Raw genomic sequence first — 20,412 nt, 5'->3', positions numbered from 1 at the left:
TTGAGTTGCTCTTAACAAAAAGCCCAGCTCCAGGCTGTGGCATGACCTGTGCATTAGGCGGGCTGCTAGATTGCTCTTTTTTGATCTACTAATAACAGCTGGGTTTTTTCTCTTGTTTCCAGGGAAGGCGAATAGCTCAGCCTCCAGGAAAAAGACACAGCAATTACATTTACCTCAAACCAGCAGAGTGTTTTAGTGCAGAGCTTGCAGAGCACGCACTGAGCTGGTGCCCTCCAGCATCTGCGCTGTAAACGGAGCACACTGGGGACAAGCTGACCAAACTGAGAAGGCTGACAGCTCCTTGCCTCTGTGCTGTGGAGGGTGTCCCCAGAATCCTCTGAAGAACATCCAATAAGCCTCTGTCTCCCTCCTACTTTCATAAACTGTAATTCTAGATTTGGAAAGAAAACAATATGCAACAAAAATTAATCCAAAGACTTCTCTTTGTTAGGGTCACATTTCCACCAAAAAGGAGGTGATTGCTCAATTTGCAGATCAACGCAGCTTTACAAAGTACTCAGTAAGCACAACCACTGTGACTTCTCAAGTTCAGTCCAATATCCAGCACAATTCTTCATTAGATATACTAATAGTTAAGTATAAAAATTAATAGTTATGTCTACAGGTAAGGTTTTACGCAGGTAAAAATTCACACTGCATTCACTTTGCAGGGTGTTATCATATCAATAAGTAAATCATATTTTCATGTGTGCAACTGCAGCTATTAAGAAAGCATTAGGCATCTTATACCCGGTCTTGTGGAAGGTGTCCTTGCCTACAGCAGGAGAGTTGGACTAGATGATCTTTAAGGTCCTGTCCAGCCCAAACTGCTCTATGATTTCATGATCTAGCTTCTAATTTATTAACACCAAGTCTGTTTTCTCATGCATCATCCTTGTGGCTTTTGCAACCTTAATAGGGATAGCAGGGGATTACTCAATCACAGATACCAGTGATGAGGGAGAAGGTACCTTGTACCTCTGCAGCACGCCAAATTGGTAGAACAGAACCGAAGTGATGCTTAGTTTTATAGGAGTTGTTTTAGCTATACTAGTATACCACTATCATTACCTCAACAGCATAATTAATGAGTTATGGCAACTCATATAATAATAGGCTCTTTGAAAGGTGTGCCAGCTGCCAAATCTATCGGTATTATTTTGCATGACAAAGTGTGCCAAGCTTGATACTCTGCTCAAGCAATGTAAAAAACCAGATTTTTGGGCAGATCCCCAGGACAAACACTCAAGCAGACACAGCAGCTGGTTTTTCCAGAGACACGGTGAGCCGGGTACACTTGCAGGCTTTTCCATACCAGACGCACAAAGTCCTTCAACTCAAAGAAAGTTTAATTCAAAGGGTTTCCATCAGGAAAGCAGGAGTCTCTTTCACAACATGCCTGCCAAATTTCTAAGGCTAGAAAGCTCAAGCAAAATGTATAGTCCATGCATTTTGTTTCCCCTTTTAATTTTTTAATTTTTTTTTTCCGCAATTAACATACCACTTACAGAAATGGCTACTTACAGAAATGCTCTCTCTCAATGCTAACAATAAATGTATATACAAGAGAGCTTCATAACTGAAATAGAGGATAAACTAATTTAAATACAAGCCAGCCTATCAGGAGGGTTCTTAATATACCAGGCAAAAAGAGACAAAGAGAGAAACCACTGCAGCATGTAGATGACTACTGATCGTCTTGCCTTGGAGGCTTGAAGGGAATCTGCAATTTTGGTGGTAGAAAGAGAAGGAAATGGCATTTTCACTCAAATAATATTCAAACAATTGTCAAATACTAGTCCTTCTGAAAATTACATTTTTTAAATTGACTTCTAACCATTTTTTTCAAGGATTAGCATAACCAACTTCTCACTTTACTAGGCCTTTGGCATCTTTAGGTAATCATCACTACACCTACCTAAGGGATGCTGCAGTGCCAGGGTTAGGTCCTTCAATAAAATACTCCCTTGTTTAACCTACACATAAAGCCTTCTGAAGGCTGAACACCAATATTTTTGGCTGGTATCTGAAAACGGCCAAAAAAACAACTGCTTAGAGCAACCTTAAGTTAAACTAGACTAAAGAAGGAAAGAAAGTGCATATTTTCCTATGGAAATAAAAGTCATCACCATGCTTAGAGTATAACTCGAGATCAATATAGGCAAACACCACACAGTTTTGAAGAAAAATAATTAATATCCATCCACACCCATCACCAAGCTTCTCAGAGGGGCTGATATAGCAAGGCATGACTTGAAAAGAGGACAATGACTGAGACAGGAGGACACAAGCTCCTCCGCTCTGAGACCAACCCATCACCAGCAGCAAGCACACTTGGCTGCCCGGCCACAAAACCTAACTGAGAAAAACCATCTCCCCCCAAAAAACAGAACCATTTTAACTGTGATTAAAAATACTTGAGTTTGCAGTTTATACACATGAACTCAGAAGAGATGCTCTAAGAAATGTTTCTCTCTTGTGGTTTCTCTAACAGCATCATCATTACATCATCAAAGGGGAGACACTAATTCATTCCACTTCTAGTTGCTTAATCCAAACACTTCTCTATGGCCATTTAAATAGTCAGATGACACTGAGGCTGTTTTGACTAGAAGATGCACCACTGGTTTCTCACATGTGGATTTTATTGCAAAATTCTGTTGTTACACTGGGGGAAAAGAAAGTTTATTCAAAGGATAAAAGAGAAAAAGGACTTGAGAAAAGGTTATTAATCTCTACATGTGCCCCATTCTCCACCTCCACCAGTTTTGTTTTTACTTTTTTTCCCCCTATCCTAAGGGACACAGGAGCCAAGGAGCATGTTGTTTGCTATAGCCCATCCAACTTAGCTGGTCAGCTGCAACAAGTACTGGGATCGCGTGTTCAGGTAAACACTTAGGAAACCTATCTCCTGAGCATCAAGGTCATGGTAATGAGCTGGTGGTTGAGAAGATCTCAGTGACTTGCTGTGGTGGCTCACATCCTGTCCCTGAGTAGTTTGCTCATCACAGTCCTCCCACTGATGGATCAGCAGACTCCCAGTACCCAAAGGCCAGGAGTTCCCCCTTGACAAGATCAGTAATCATTGCAGAGAGGGGAAGAAGTCAGACACATCCTAGGAGATGCCACTGCAATGCCAAAAGTATCATCTACCTGGGCTCATGTAAACCAAAGCCTTTCACTCCTGTTCAGTGCTCAAAGGGAAGGGGAAAACCCAAAAATGCAAAAAAACCCACATCTCACATAAAAGATACTTAGTGAAAAAAAAAAATCTGAGTGGAGAAATTCATTATTGCAGCTTATTTTAAATTAGGAAAGCAAACTTAAGTCTTTGCACAGCCAGAAGATCATGCTCTGAACAAACCAAGGGAGGTTTGCAGATGTACGCCATGCTGACCACAGGGTTCAGCTTCTGAGTTCAATGTAGGTAAAGGAATGCTCCGATGCAAAGCTATGTCAAGCCTGGTAAACACATACACATACAGATCCTATTAATAACCTGTTATTTCTGGAGGGAATTGGGTGAGCTTGAAAATAAGCATTGGTCTGGAAGAGTAGAACAAATTTAACACGTGAGATGCTGTGTAGAAAGGGTTTATTATATCACTAGAAATGTTTCTACGAAAGTCAACTCTGTCAGGGTTATGAAGTCCTGCTTAAAGGTGAACTTGGCACAATCTTAACTGAAACCTGGCCAAAACCAAGCAAAAGCTACACAAGAATCACACTTTCATAAACTCAAATGTAAGCACTACAAAGGCAGCTTTCCTGCCTGGAGCTTTGAATATAAGGCCTTCTCTAACAGGAAAAAAATATTTTCTGCTATGTGACCCACAAGACTCCAGAAGCATTTAGGAGACTGTTTTAGTCAAAGTCAAAGGAGGTTAAAAAAAGCCTATAAAAGTGGAAGACAGAGTGAACAATGCTGAGCTATTCATTCAAAAATGAAATCTGCTTCTGGGAGCGAAGGGGAAATGCACACCACAATAGCTTTGGAAATCACTGCCCAGAACCCTCAGGAAAAGAATAAAAAAAGGAAAACATACTTTCAGAAATCAAGAATGATAAAAGTAACACAGAAGAATTACAGCAGTTGCACATTAGGAAATAAAGACCAAAAAGAAAATCACCATGGTCAAGCCATTTATCCCAGCTCTCATAAGCTTGTTTTTTACCCAGTTTAATCCAGAAAACTGGTGCAGGGGTTTTGGCAGCTGCCAGCACTTGTGCCATGCAGGGATGCAGCCCCCAGTGCTCCCCACCCCGATGCTCCTACTGCAGCTCCCACCTGGACGTGGGACAAGCCCAGATGCCACAGTTGGACTGTTTGCACCATGCCAGGGCAGAAAACACAGAATGAAGGACGGATTGTGGATCCTTTAAAAAATCCTCTGATTTAGATGCAACCTGCTAAATCCCTAGGGGACTGTGCTTCTCCTTGGTGTGGTCCTCACCATGCAACATGGAGGTTTGGAAACACATGGGGGCTGACGGCAGCACTGGCAGCACCGTCACATGCTGTGCATGTGCTAGTCTCTGCCCTCCTCAGGAAGCCTTTAGACAGTCTTATTTCCACTCAAAACATGACCACTGAAAGCCCAAAAACAGCTATCCTAGATTTTTTTTTTAATGCCTATTTCAGGAATAATACACCTGGAAGTACTAGCCACCACCTTGTGCTGGCATTTTCCCAGCCTCCCAAAGCCTACCACGGGCCCTGCCACAGCAATTTTTCAGGGTTAGATAAATAAACAAAGGAATGGGTTATATAAATAAACAAAGAAATAGACAACAAGCCACAATTATAGATACCCACCAGAAACCTTTGCCATTTCGGGTTCCCATTTTCACCTTCTTTCTCAGTCTCATCTTCCTGCACCCTGGCAGCCTGGTACAGGAGCCTCCAAGGCATGTAAAGTCCAACCACAGCTGCATACCAGCCAGCTGTGACTTCACTCTGCTTGTTCTCTATGGCTAAAAGGCCAGGAGCAATGCAAGACCACTCTGGTTTTATGGACTGCACCATTCACAACATCCTGGATCCCAGCAAAGGACAAAAGCAAGAGACTGTAACTTCATTTTCATAAATCACCAGCACACCAAACCCATGTCTTCCAGCAATGCTATCATTCTCCTTCCTTTCCCCTCTGTTACAATACCTCAAAGACCTAAAAACACTTATTATTTATCAATCTAGCAATTCCAAGAGCTACTTAGGAGGAAAAAAAAACCCAACCCAGATTAGACCAGCAGGACTCCAAAGCAGAGCACTGGCGCTTGTCTGGAAAAAGTGGCACCACTCAGACAGTCTCAACAAGCAGCAAAACATAGCCAAAACCACTCTTAATGAAAGCTGTGTCTTTTCTCTGAGGAAAACAAACAAGTGAACTACATGGAAACTCAGCCAAAAAGAAAAAGCAACACAGTCCCTTATGAACTGATAAGACATGAGATAGCCCACTGCATTCCCAGTTTAGAGAGAAAAAGCAGAATATCCTTACTGTTTCATTTCTCTCTAATTCTGCTATATGGGTTTTTTTGCAAGTCTGGGTTTCACCTGAGAGTAATGCAAAAAGGAACATAAAAAATCTCAACATAAATGACAACTGAAGAGTAGCCATCTGTGTGGGCGTTTCTCTTTCCAAAGAAAACTTGGAGTGAAAAGGGTTTTCCAATGAGCCAGCCAAGAAAAGGGAAACTTCATCAAGAGTCACAGTGGGATCTGCCTGGAGAGTATGCTTCATGCAAGTACCGGGGCTAAAACCATTCCCCGGCCCACTACCAGCAGCCCTCAGAGATGTCCATCTGTCCACTGTTCCTTATCTTCCCTTTTAAAAACTGCCGTTTTTAAAAAGCTGCTGGGAAGCACACATTGCATGGCAAGTAATTACAGAGCAAAGCAGAGCAGAGCCACCTCCAGGGATAAGCAGCAATTTAGACAGTCACCAAACACTGACCGTCCACAAGGGCTGCATGACATCTCTGCGTGTGAAACCACACAGAGACACTGACATTGGCACCTCACACTTCGCTGCGTACGCACGAACCGAACTGCGGAATGCCCACGGATCAGACCCACGTGCTACAACTGCTCACCTGCAATAAACAAAGATTTCAAAAACGGCGATCTGACCCTTGCAGAAGTCAGCTCTGTTCTCTGCTGCAGGTAACCCACAGACTGCCAGAATTTCCACTGCTGTAACCTCACACGCAGATCTGGGTTTCAGCATTCAGCCACAGACTCCTCACCTGCTTGAGTACCTGGGGCTGGAGGCTGCCAGCCAAGCACAGATCTCAGCCTGCTCAAAAACCCAGCACATTTGCAAGGCACAATGTCAAACTACAGCAGATAGAATGCTGAATTAGGCTGCTCAGCCTCCATCCAGCTCCTTCCAGAGCAGCTCCACTAACACCACTGGAGACAGGGTATTCATTCGGAAATTAGCAGTTCACCTTTGGTCCAACCCAGGACAGCTATTTTCACAGTATCTTTACCAGCAGATTACAATATAAGCCCACATAGTTTAAGCACAGTTCAACGACACCAGCAAAAATTCACTGATAGAAAAAATGTTTTCCTACTAGTGTACTCAGAGCTCGAGGTAGACACTTCCTCCTTCAAGCACTCAGCCGCTGGAGTGAAACCCTCCTTCCTTTCATCTGAGGGTCAGAAGAAAAGCTGAACCAGGGATGCCCTGACATTCCTGGTCATTTTGTAGCAAGTCACTGTAAAAAGGAAACTGAGCTGAATATTCACGTGCTTAAGGCCATTTAAAGCAGAGACTGCTTTCCTAACATATCAGTGTTCTTCTGGCCTCTGAGGGCAAGAGACGGACAGGAAAAGAACTACTTTTGGGGAGAAAGCACAAATAAGATAGGAGTTTCCCTGAAATAATTAGCAATGTGAGGGGAAAAAAGGAAAAAAAATCCCACAAAAACCAGTCACCCACAAACTTTCCCTAAGGAAAAGCTTCAAACTTATGAAGTGTCTATATCCACAGGACATCAGATGGATGGCAAGTGTGGGGCCGAGCACTGAAGCAACACTGGGAGACAGGAGATCTTCTGCATCCCACATGTACACCGGATTTGCAAATAAGTTTGTAACTAGAAAGTCCCCAGGAACTATGGAAATTTGAGTAGCTACAACAATCCTGATTTGCCAGCTGATACAGATGTTTTTTCAACAGGAGATACTAACAAGTCTTTGGAAAACATATGCCCCTTCGTCCTTGGAGAGAAGAGTGTCATTTTGGCACTTATTTTTTCCTAGTCTTCTCAGGAAGCTTAACAGGAAATGGCAGAGACTTCCCCCACTGCATAAATTCTTTTATCAAGTTAAACTAGATTAATTCCCTTGGGAAGATTACTGCTCTAGACAGTTGATGGGTGCTCCTACCTTGATTCTCATGGTGCTTCTACTCCTGTGACTGAAACAGCACTTAAAATTTTGTTTCACCCCCAATTCTTTCACAAAGATACGGCTCCATTACCTGCAGGCAACATATACCCACTAGGACCAAATGCAGAATACACCTAAATTCCTAGTGCTACTTGCCCTCTTTCTTCTGGTTTCCAAACATTCAGAAGAAAATTAACACTGAACGATTCTCTTTGTTTTCTCAATGGAACCATGACAAAGCTACTGTCCAATTGTCTGCTATGGGAGGGGAGGAAAAAAGAAGAAAGATAAAGCAAACGGCGGGAGTTAATCTGCAGCAGCAAACAAATATTTACATGCCCACATGTGGAGTCAAGTCTCATTTTTTCAGAGAAGTAAGTACCAAAGGCTTTGAACACAGTCATCCACTCTCTGGTGTCACTCTCAGATGTCTGGTCCTTTCAGCACTAACAGCTAATGGTAACAAAGATGCCTCTGTAAAAGGAGTGATGGAAATATCAAGGGAGATGCAGGAACAAGAAGAAGATATTTCTACCTCTGAAAGGTAGCTATTATGTGAGAAGCCAGTGCAAGACCCAGAGCGGTTAGGAGCAGTTGGTGAAAGCAATGAGGCGTATGAAGAGAGTTTGTCCCTGAAGCAGCAGCTGGGTAAGAGAGGAGGAGACAGCTGCAACACTGCCCCAGGACATCCCATGTGCCACCCTATTCATTTCAGGGTATCTAACAAGGGTACTCAAACATGGGGATGATAATTCCCGTATCATCAAAGAGCTCAACCCTCAGCGAACCTCCTGTGGCAGCAAACGCAAGTGCAACAGGACAGTGCAACACACTGCATGATGTAACGCTTCCCATGGGTGCAGTTAAGGTGACTTTGCTAATTCACTGCTCAGGGTCAGGCCAAGAAGTTGGCTACATCAACCACCTGCCCTTGAAGAGCAGTTCCCATCCACTGTTGGTTAACCTCTGTGGCAGCCATCACAATGAAAAACAAGAGCAACCCAGACTGAATTATCCACTGCAGCAAATGCAATGCTGTTCTCAATTTGCATTACCCAACCCTTATGCTCTCACAACAGTGTCTTAAGGTATTTTTCAAGTCAGCATTTAGCTTTTAAACTAGCTAATATGACATTTCCTCTCCCTTCCCCCAGTCCGAGTATTTGGCAAAATCGCTTCTTCTGCAAATTGCACTGCAAATGCTGAACTGTTGCCAGTTAGACAGGGAAAGTCTTGACTAAAAATAAACCACGTTTCAGAAAATAGATCCCTTCTCCATACGATGAAGTAGTGGATAATACATGCAAGCAGATCTGCCAGGAGAACACAGCCTCCAGATTTGCATACAAATCTCATCAAGCTCAAAAGACAGCCGCAACTCCTGTGATTTGTCCCATCTTAACAAAAAAATGGGGAAAAAAATGAGAGGTAGGGTTGAGGGTGCTGGGATAAATCAACTTTCCATCTGTTTTGGCAGGAAGAGAAGTGTCACCACCATCACTTGAGTGCATCCCCAGTGAACCAAACTGCTCATAACCCATATGGGAGGAAGAGGATGGCACCGCACTCCCTATATGGTCACTATAAGAGGCAAAACCTTGTTACAGGAAATTTGCTGCAATTCAGGCATGAGAAGAGAACCTGGGCTTTTGCCACCTCAGTCACCAGGAGTCTGGGGCACTGACTCAGTGCTGGCTCCCTCCGACTCAGACACACCTGCAACACCTTGCTAGTAAATGGAGGTACTCCTGCCTTCGCTGTTCCCATTCTTATTATGGTTCTCCCTCTAAGAAGAGGCCTTTTACACTAGAAAATTAATTCAAGGAAAGAAAAGCACAAGGAGAAGGCTAACATGGGAAGCACAGGCAGTGCTCCACTAACCAGCTCTGCTTTATGCTCCGAAGTGGAAGACACGTCTGCTTGCATGGTGTGATAAACCCTGAGAATTATAGGAGAATTAGGTGGAAACAGCTCCACCCTGACTCCTACTTCTCCAGCATGTCTGCGGCACCGCCCAGACAGTCCCGGATGAACCAGGTTTTCAAGAAAGGTCTCTTTCCGTAATGAATCCATTTCACTTTTTTAGGGATCGAGAAAGCTTCATGCAGCAAGTTATGGCTATGTCCTTATACAGTCAAATGGGCCATTTGGGCAAGCTAAATGCAAGGCAATGCCATTTTGAGATGAGATCCATCAGGGATGGACGTTCGCAGAGGGAGTTTCTTTTGCTCTGTAAGTTCTTATGGCAAGCTGAAGGCTCGAGCTCAGCATGCCAGGCCAATCCCTTCTTGTCCATCGATGCTCTCACAGCAGTATCCTGCTTTTCAGACCTTGCCTGAGCAACCACAAATGGCAAAACATTTCACTCCAATTCCACTGGTTGCACGCACACCTCTGGTCAGCCGGGAACATAATTCCATTTGATAAAAAAGTAGATTGCAACCCAGCCCTATATTTTCTTCTCCTCAAAGTAATGCAGGAAATGAAATAGAGGTGCAAGCGGATCTGCTGGTAGCACAGCAAGGGGCATCACTGAAAGCATGTTTGGCATCTCAGGGACCATATCCAACTCAGGCAATCCACTTTGCAACTGTCTGGCATTCTAAGACTGCAGATTAGATTTTTCAGTTGAGCACTGATGCCTTAAAGCAATAACTAATCAAATAACTCCAGCAAAAGGACACACAGGGCAGCACAAGAGAGGCACTACTCCACTGCTCCGGCTAGCAATCCGTGGCAGAGCAGAGCAGTAATTATCCAGGGAGGAATAAGCTGCTACAGGCTGCTCTTGCCATACATTAAGAAAACAACAGCAGATTTGTTCGTAGTTGGATACCAACACGAACACAGCTCCCTCCCACTCCTGCTTAGGATGCAGGCAGACACACACCACGGGGGAGCTACCAAAGGCCAGCAAGGCAGGAGGGCGCAGCAGCCGCCTGCGCAGCCCCGCGAGCTCAGCCGGGATTCCCCAGCTGGTGCTCCTGGAAGGAAAAGGTTGTGCCTGCGTTAGCGAGGAGCATGGCCTCCCAGGAGCTGCTCTGCAGCGACACTGTGTTTTCCTGTGCTCCCCTCAGAGGCTGTCAGCAAGGCTAAATGCAAACTTTGTCTTCTGCCTGGGTGTTTTCACAACGCGTCCGGATGGAAAAAATAACTACTCACTGTGGAGCAGTCTCCTCCACAGTGTCCACCCCACACCCATAAGACAAACTCTGCACGTTTCACTGCTGGACTCATAAAGACCCTCTTCCCCTCGCCAGGAGCATGGCAAACATACCTGTTCCGAGCATCAGCTTCTCTTAAAACACTGACCAGGAGCCAGGACACGATTCCCATTGGCATAAAGGAACTGGCAAATCCTGTAAGCATTAGAGAAAATAGTAATTAGTGACATTAGTAAGAGCTGGCTGGGGAAAGGGAAGGATGCCAAAGCAATCTCGCGAGAACTGGAAGGGTGTTAGATCCCTGCCCTGAACACACTCCTGTCTAGCCTGGGCACCACAGTGGAGGTATCTGGCATGAGGCTGTCAGCAGACTTCTCCAAAATCACAAAAGGAAGCCAATGTAAAAGGCAAGACAATGAGTCCCAAACCAAGGCTGTTCATCCAGTAAAGCTTCCTCAACAGTCAGTGCACTGAAGTTAACATCCCTGAGATGCTGCTGAAGATCTGCTCCACAGCACTTGTGCAATTTCTTCTAGTTTGCAGAGCAGGCAAATCCCACATGATGTCAGAGCCAGGCTGCTTCCATTTTTTCATCATCATCATTATTATTGATTCATCATTATGGCTTCATAATAGAAACGGTTTTATATCTCCCACTGATTGCTATATAAAGCTTTTGTACCTTAGTCACAGAAAAGACATCTAGGAGCGCTCAGCAAAAGCTGTGACAGAAGTTGCCTCTGAGGGCTGCAAAAACACCTCACTTTGGGCATGTGAAGTGTCTGCTGCATGCCAAAGAAGAGGTATCAGGAATGTTTTACTGGAAACAATTCTAAGCACCTGTAAGGAGATGTTCTTCTGACGATACAACTGAAGCAAAGGTCACCACATCTAGTACAATTTTACTTTCCTAATTCTGTTCATGCAATGGTTCAGGGATAGCAAGGAACATGGTGGATGAGTGATCATCCTCCAACACACTCTAACATAAAAAGGATTTGGAATCTGAGGGAGGTAAAGAAGCAGAGGGACAACTTATCTAGTCAAAGCACCAAACCAGCAAGGGGAAGGTATAGAATCAGCCTGACAATGTCTCGTGTATTTCCTGCCAACTGGACTTCATTACGAACTGTGAGAAAACTTACTCATGCAGCACATCAGTTTACCTTGGACTGAGAAAAAGAGACTTGCCTGCTTTCCCTAGTCTCTGTGGGTGACTCAGAGACCTCAGTCATTGCCAGCTGGTATTTAAAAAACTGAGAAAAACTGCAATTCATTTGCAGTACCCCCTCCCTAATTTTTCCTCTTCTCCTTTCCCATTATGGAAGGGATGAAGGCATTTCTGAGGATGACAACAATGCAGAAGACCACAAGACCACAGCACAGACTTTGGACTCCAGCCTCAATCACAAATTTTCCATCACCATTTATAATCATTCTCCCTGTTGCTTTACATTACCACTCCAGCCAAAACACAAAAGTTACTCCTGTTATATAGAAGACCCCAGGAGGGTCTTCTGTTGTTCTTTTTCAGCCAGTAAATGAATACTGTTCAGCAGTTTACAAAGACAGAAATAACGTGACAAATCCAACCTGGCCAATAATCTTCAGTGGCAGCTTAGGTATAAAAGTATGGAAGGACAACTTTCCTCCCCCAGCAAGGAAATTCATACTTTAGTGTCACATAGCTTAAATCTAAAGGGGGCTGCTTTAGCTTTGTAGGACTTCATGTGCACTGGCATTGACCCACAGCTGCCCCAGGGCTCAGCATATAAAGAAGATCAGCATGGCTGCCATGCAGACAACCTTTTCTCCCTTCCTCCTCTGGCTCCTTTTTCCTCTAACAACTTTCTCAACACGTTTTCTACTATTAAGAGAACATTGCAGAAACATCACTGGCAAAGTTCAAAACTCCTCGCCTCCCAGTATGGTTGAGCAAATCAAAAAGAGATGCCTGTGTCTTCCCTAACTGCTGCTGGATTTAATCAAACCCATATGGAGGTGGCCTGGTTTGCCTTCCCAAAGCAACTGCAGCTCTCAGACAAAGCATTTTGTCTCACAGTGGACAGATACACTGGAGTGCCAGGGAATCAAGCTGCCCAGCCTTTCTCTCTGTTCCCAAACTCCCTTCTCATGGTGCCCAGCAGCATCACTCATCCCAGGGTTGCTCCTCCCCAAGACATGACCAGGCTCCAGGCAATGCAGAGCACGGATAACACACTCATGACAGCAAAGCTCTTCTGCTACCTTCCTGCACCTCCAACTTGCCCACCAAAATATGTATTTCTCAGTGTCCCCACCTCAGTAACCCTTCTCTGTCCTTGACCAAGACATGATGACTCATTGCCTGTTGGCAGACTGAAGTAGTGCTGCAGAAACACGGTAACATTTTATTTCATTTAATGCAGCAAAAAAAGATTCACCAGAGTTTATAAAGAAGTTATGAAGCAAGGGGGCAGAGGACTGAGCAATACCAGGTGACTACAAAGGGAGAAGGAAGCATCTCCAGATCAGGAGTGAAGGGTGCAAGAAAAATGACGGAGCAGGGAAATAGGAGGGTTCTGCACAGCAGGAGTGACCAGAAGTCCCCCATACTATAAGCAGTAAAACCAGAAGGGTGGCACTGGCCAAAAGAGCAGGCACATGACCTTGGTGGACCTGCCAGACCCCAAGCCTGATTGTGCAGTTTTGCTAATGCCCCGGTCACAAGCAGATATAATCACCATAAAAGAAACCCTCCTCTGAAGCCTAAGTAGAGGGATATAGTGTTTCCTGCTAGCTTTGAGAATATTTAAGTTTCCTCTAAGAGGCTTATGCTAATTTCTGCCCCCCTCCTGTGATGATCTTCCAACATCAGCAATTTCAAGCTCAAACTAACAGCCATGGCTGCCCCCAAACCAACATCAAGGCTGAGTTCTGCATTGCTTTTAGGAGGATGATGCACAACTCTCTTCGACACAACATGCAGAATGCACTCCTCAGACACAGCTACAGCACGATGTGAGCACTGCCACAGCCATGCCAGCTCCCCAGCCACCAGGCCCTGAGAAGTCATCGTCAAGGCAATAACATGCTTGCAACTAGCAACTAGCACCTAGCACAATGGCTTTTCAGCCTGATATGGGTCAGATGAAGGTTTTTAACAAGTCAGGCAAGAGGATAAACCTACCCCCAGCCTTATGGCTAGAGGAGAACAGGACAGCAAAATTTGTCCCTCCCAGAGAGGCACTAACACATCAGGCCCTGGTCTGCAGTGTATTTAAGCAGAGAAATCATAGAAACACAGAGTGATGTGGGTTGGAAGGGAACTTTTAAAGACTATCCAGTCCAACCTCCTGTCATGGGCAGGGACACCTTCCACTAGACCAGGTTGCTCAAAGCCCCATCCAACCTCTCCTTGAACACTTTCAAAGACGGTGCATCCACAACTTCTGGGGACAGCCTGTTCCAGCGCATCACCACCCTCATCATAGAAAACTTTTCCCTTGTATTCAATCTAATATTCTCCTTGATATGTTCAGCAGAAAGTTTTCTTTTAAAGCTGTGCTCAAAGTTCTCCCAGAGGGAAACCTCCCTTGGGTTAACTGGGAAGCCAAAGACTTCCAGCATGTACGTGAAGCCATCAGATAGCAGTGCCCCTCAAAAGCCTCTACTAACATTGTAGCCTAAAAGAAATATTAACACACTTGTTAATCTTTACCACTCTTTTACAGAGAAGGAAACGGGGGTAGAAGCAGGACATGCTCTACCAGGGGCTACATAGCTGCCCTTCAGCAAGCCACGCCCACTCCCACATGCTCATCTGATCCAAAATTACCCTTCTCTGCCAAAACAGACAGTCCTGACTTTTCCATCTTCCCCCTTCTACACATCCCAGTCATCTCTACACTTGTGGTAGCAACCATCATTTGCTTGATCCAGCTGGAAGCCATCCCAGAAAGAAGAAAATAAAGGGGAAGGATTCCTGGCAGGAGAACAGCCTGAGATCAGCTAAAGCTGATGGGAAGCATGACCTCAGAAAGATGGCACAGTGGTACATCTGGAAACCTAGATGAGGTTTCAATCCATCATATCTTTGTCTTGCACAGGGTAAGTCACTTGAAATCAGTTTAACGACTCCATTCACTGCTGAACCTGCTCAGCCACTCGCTTTTCTAAAGATCCATCCACAACAGCCTGGTGAATTGCTGTGTGAAGTCTCCAGACTAGACTGATGCACCCAAACAGCAACACACCACAGCTATGCAAGCCTCGCAGCTTACCACATAATGCTGGTAAAACAAAATTCCTCCAAGAGGTTTGGGGATATTTTTTTTGGGGGGGGGGTGTTTCATCATAGTTGAGGCATGTTCTCAAATGGTTTCCAGAAGAGGAGCAAGGACAAACATATACAAAAGATCTAGCAAAAGCTCTTAAGCAAAGCAGACAGCAGGAAGCTGAAAATAAATACGCAAAGCTCTTTGCAGCACCGAAGTTCAAATCCATCTGGGTATTTCCAAGGCTGTCACGGCAGCCCATAGAAGGGATTTTCCAATTCCTTGCAGAGAAATCCTGGAAAATAAGGATGGAAAAACAGAAGCACAGGCTCAAACTGTAAGTCAGCCCTTCCTTCATCCTGAGATGTGACCTCCTTCAACACCACGGGGAGTGTGGAGGGAGGAGCACGACACAGCCCTGCAGGGTCCCCACAGGCTGGCTTGTCCTCAGCACTGGGTAGCCTGAGCCCCCTCCACCTCCATCCTGCTTCTCCCCTGGCACAGGTGTGATGGAGGGGTTGCAACAGACCCAGAGGTATCAGAGGGGCTGCCAGCACCAGCCTTCACATCCCAGCCAGTCACCTCACCTCCAAAACCAGCAAGAGGCACGATCCCCACCTCAAAAGTACTTGCCACAAGGCTGCACTGAGTGGGGAGAGCTGATCCATCAGCTTGCTCAGATGTCCCAGCAGCAGTCTCATGGAGCTCCCCACCACTAGCTGCTGAAGGAGGTGAAAGAGGCAGAGCTAATCCTCTCTTGTTTTTCTGAGTTACACAGCATTAGTCACACAAGCTCCTGACGAAGCTGCCCCAGGGCCCCCAGGCAAGCCTTGCCTTCGATCGCTGCTGCGTGCTCCCACTGAAACCACCAACTCCGCCTGCTCTCGACAGGAACAGACAAGCAGACAAGCACAGTTCAAAAACTCACATTCAAACCTCCTCTAAACACCTTTCACAGAAATACCCAGAACTGCTCCTCCACTTAACACAGTTCTTTTTTTCCACCACCAGAAAAAGCACAAAGCTACTCAAAATGAGTTTCCATCGTATTAAAATCAATTCACCAGCTACACATCTCCAGCTGCTCCATTCTCAGTTTTTCTGATAACTGTTACCATGCAAAGCACATGCACATCCCCAAAGCATCCTTAAGAAAATCACTGACTTTATTACAAAGCTCAAGCTTTCGCCTCTGCAGAAATTCATCTTCTCTTAGTTTAAAAAACAAACCAACCACAACAGATTAATTAAGGCCGACTTCTACGGAGCACAGTTTTAGAAGTCAGCTGCAGATAGATGTAACCACAGAGCTGATGCTAGGCAGGACACAAGAGTCATCGCATTAGAAGTCCAACGTTCATACTGGGGACCTTCCAGTCTCTGCAAGCTCCTGGCAGCAGAGACTTAGGGCAGAGCATGGCTCCTCAACTTGCAGGAAAAAGCAGCTCATTGCACTCAACCAAGACACAAGAGACCACTGGTAACAGATGGAAGCAATGCCCACACCTGGTTCTAACTAAAGACGAGCTGCCAAAGCAATCAAGCGAGGCCTTCGGCTGCACCTCCACAGAGGTCTCCTGGCCCGTGCCACAGTTCTGCTTTCACCACCAGCTTTGCAACACCAGAAGGAATTGCTCTGCAACACAACGTTGCAAGCAGACATCTGCAGCAGGAGCAGCCTCTGGTGCACACCCTCTTGGCTCATTTCTTAATACAATTTCTTGAAATAAACCAAGAACAGCTAAATTCATTCTCTCTCAGCTCAAGCAGGATACTGGCTAACCCAATCTTTTCATTTCAGTCTGCCACTTCCAGCAGTCAGAGAAGATGGAGTAGCAGCATTGTTTGAGCCACAAACCAGGAACACGTTTCCCAGTCAAGGGCTGGAGGGGCAATCACCCCTCCTGCCCAGCCTCTCTGGGTATGGACCTCTCTGTCCCTCTAGCTGACCCCATGCAAGATCCAGCACCATGCAAGAGGTGATCAGGGCTGGACTGCTTGGATATGCCACAGGAAGAGGTCAGTGAAGATCCCAGCAAGCATCCATGCCCAAGGCAGCAAAGCAGTAAGAGAAGAGATCCCTGTAAAATCCAGACAAAAGACTTGGAAAATTGTTTCCTTAGACACATAGGAAGCTGACAACAGTCCACCAATGCCAGAGGGGGACAGACACTCCCAATCCCGTCTCCCTCCTGTTCCCTCCAGTCTATGCTGAAGGGAAAAGCTCTCGCTGCCACCGAGACTCTGCCTGCCATCAGATTGAGTGCTGGCACACAAGAGGGCACGACAACGACAATTTCCATCCAGACCTTTGGATATTAAAAGCATGATGAGGGCAATGCTGCAGGAAAGAAAACTCCACGAGTTCTCACGAGTCTGCAAAGAGCTAGAATAACTGAAGGGATTTGCAGACTGAGCCTGAAAGCACACACACTTCCGAGCAGAGTCCACCCCTTGTCTTGACAGACGTGTGGTGCAATTTTTTCCACGGAAACTGGATTACGGCACCCTACTTTAAGAGGTGACTAATCACATTTTAAACACATCAGCTGGAAACAAGTTCAGCCCCTTCAGTGGTTAAGGTCTTGTGACGCTTATTGGTTTTCTCAGCTATATGTTACGCATGCCCCCTTTCCTACTCCTAATTCAACTTCAAATTCCACCTGCTGTATTTCATGGGAAGCTGATCTTGATCCTGCTGATTTCTGGTGAGTGAACTGGCCCAAAGCACGTGCATGAAGAAGGCAGGCACACGTGCACAGCTCTGGCAAAGAGAAGTAAGAGATACACGAGCAGGTTGGGGACTTAGGATGGCTGTCCCAGCTGCTGCAAGGTCACCAGCAAAGTGTGCACCTCGCTGTGCTCAACAGACAACTTTCCCCCACACCTCTTACAGCAGAGGAGGCATCGGCAAGCTACTGAAACCACCAACAAACAAGCCTTTTGAGGCTTTAATTCTGCTGTCAGGATGCCAGCAGGGACCCAAGTCCTAAGGAGATCAAATTTGTACTGAGGGATACTTGGAGAAAGCTGGAGTGATGGGGGTACGTGAGGGGCTGAGCATTCCTAGCATCTGCTTCCTCTTCATGGACCTTTTTTCCCCCTCCACTTTGGACTGATGACAAGTAGTCTCCCACAAGGAAAATCCTGTACTGAGCTTCAAAAGATGGGGGCAACCATCTTGTTTGCTAGAATTTTGGGGTACCAGAGCACTGGGACTCACTGGTGCTGTGAGCTCCCACCCTACTGGACACAACTGCTTGGCAGCTGCCTACAGCACAGGAAGCTCGTCTACATAAAGCTGAATGGTGCTGGCTCCTGTGTTTGATTTCCAGGTTCCGAGACACAAGGAGAACTAAAAATATCCCAATTAACCATTCTTTTTCAACACAAGATTTGACGATCGTGCCACAAGGGTATTATACAACTACGAACAGGAACATGTGGTCTGCAAATCAAAAAGAAATCAAACTGAGAAAACAGGTGGCCAGGACCATAACCTCTGAATTCAAGTGTGGACCACATCCAAAACTGTGGAGGAGCTTGTGCTACTTGCAATTGCAGTGGCTAGCTCTGAGGGGCTTGCAAGCTTTCTGATGTGACACGCACAGGGTATATAATTTCTGCTCTGCATTGCTTATATACAGGAATCTTGTTCTGGCAATAGCCCATGGAAGCTGTCTCCTGGGTCAGCTGGCTCCTTAGCTGGATGCCATGCAGCACATCAGGAATCAAGCAGGGAACTTTTATTCCTGGTCAAACCCATTGCCTCTGCTAGGCTCCGCCGCTAAGGATTTCTTCACATGCAGATTTAGCAGCAAATTTTTTTATCACTGCCCAATCTTTACATTGACATCTAGACTTTAAACATAGTCTGTGGGTAATACTGGAGTACATTACTCACAGCAGTGCACCTGGGAGAACCAGCAAATCCTCTCCATTTGAGCCCGAGCGTCGACTTTACCCTGGAATTACATTTATCTCTCTGGCACTAGGCTCTCATTAATGGAATTACCAGGCAGGCTGCTTCAGACTTAACACTTGAGAGAAGCGGGCTGGGATGGCTCCACTCCAGCCTCAGCCCGAAAAGCCGGCACTGTTTCTCCATCCTCCAGTGAGCTGCAGCCCTAACGAGCCTGACCCCGTGACGAGAGCCAGGGAAACAAAAGGAACAACCCCGAACTGTCCAGGGCAATCAATATCTTTCTAGGAACATCCAGGCTTCTTGCCAGCTTTCTTCTAACCCCGATTTAGCTCTTCTGCAGTGCAGAGGGGGATGGCACGCGCAGAAGCAACCCAGCGGGATGCAGAGCCGGCAAGCGTGGCTGGCACTCGGGGAGGCCAGTCTACAGCAGTCCTTCTACAAATACCTCACACTGAGGGTGTCAAAGCAAACACACAACTACGGAAAGCACCCATCCACCTCGAAAATCAGAGCAAGCACTCCAGTCTGAACACTTGTTTTAGAAATACCACTGCTACTTAAAATGGGGAGGCGTATCGTAGCAAACCAGCCAAAATTGCTAACCTCAGCATGAGAGGTTACCCTGCACTGTCTAGAAAACTGCCTTCCATCGCACAGCAGCTACTGCACTGCCATGCTGAGCAATCTGCAGCGTGGCATGAACTGGATACTTAAAGCACCCCTTCACCACCCAACAAAATGGACAACTGGGAGCATCACAGGCTGCTGAAAGCCAAAGGGGATGCAGCAATCAACCCTACTGCAAAGCTCCACTGATAGCTCTGCAGTTTCAGCACCTCTGTGGGCTGTTCTTTGCACAGAGCAGCTGTAGGCTTCTTTAGATGGCCTTTTCCCAGTCACCTGCAAAGGGACTTCTCAAATCTTGGCATGGAGTGAGCACAAGGAGAAAACAGAAATTCACCACAACTTGAACAATGTTTGCCCCAGATATATAGACCCAGGAGCACAGCACTGCCAAACCAAGTGGAAGATAGAAATGGTAAAGCAAGGAGAAAACTGACTTGCAGAGTATAGACATGCCCTTACCAGCTTGAACTGTGGGAGCTGAACTCCTCTCTCCTGTAATTAAAAGGCAGGAGAGGAAAGCATTGGAATTACCCCAGTGTGACTGTGAAGGACTGACAAGCTTTGAGTTTCAAAGTCCATCTTAACACACACACTTTGGTGCAATTTTAATCCTAAAGAAAAGGAAAAAAAAAAGGTTTTGCTGCAAGAAAAGCTGCCATACAACGTTGGTATTAAAGAACACAAGGTGCAAATGAGGGAGGACTGTGCCTGGGGTTGACCAAGCAAAGCTGAAGGCAGACCTGTCTTCCCCCCTGCCCCTGCATTTGCTCTGCCACTTACTCTCAGCAACATAAGGATTCAGAGAGACAGACTGCCCCGTGACAGGAAAAACACATGTAACACCCGGGCGGTGAAACCTCACATCTGAGAGCATCTATGCAAAACACAGCCTGAAACATATTTTCCAGCTCCACAGAGTCAACTTCATGTTTTGCAAAGCCGAGCTGGTGAAACACTACCAGTTACATCCAAGGTGAGATTTGCCAGCAGATGTTACTCTCAAGCATCTCCCTATTTTCTGCATATCAGAAAAAAAAA

General features: G+C 45.8%; 1 protein-coding gene across 2 annotated transcripts in view; it reads right to left on the bottom strand.

Annotated features, from left to right (window-relative positions):
• LOC108494432 (USP6 N-terminal-like protein) overlaps nucleotides 1–20,412 on the bottom strand; it is a 77,301-nt gene that overhangs the window by 54,457 nt on the left and 2,432 nt on the right. Inside the window, exons 2-3 of one of the 2 annotated variants that reach the window (XM_017809017.1) lie at nucleotides 10,680–10,761; nucleotides 6,583–6,726 (exon numbers count right to left, since the gene is read on the bottom strand). The gene's annotated coding sequence lies outside the window, so the exon portion shown is untranslated. The remainder of the gene's footprint in view (nucleotides 1–6,582; nucleotides 6,727–10,679; nucleotides 10,762–20,412) is intronic. The other variant, XM_017809008.1, reaches the window with a different exon arrangement.

The sequence above is a fragment of the Lepidothrix coronata genome, unplaced genomic scaffold (genome assembly GCF_001604755.1).
Source record: "Lepidothrix coronata isolate B3197 unplaced genomic scaffold, Lepidothrix_coronata-1.0 Scaffold1, whole genome shotgun sequence".
Taxonomy (NCBI): domain Eukaryota; kingdom Metazoa; phylum Chordata; class Aves; order Passeriformes; family Pipridae; genus Lepidothrix; species Lepidothrix coronata.
Note: the sequence above shows the minus strand (reverse complement) of the source record. Positions and strands in the feature narration are given on the sequence as shown.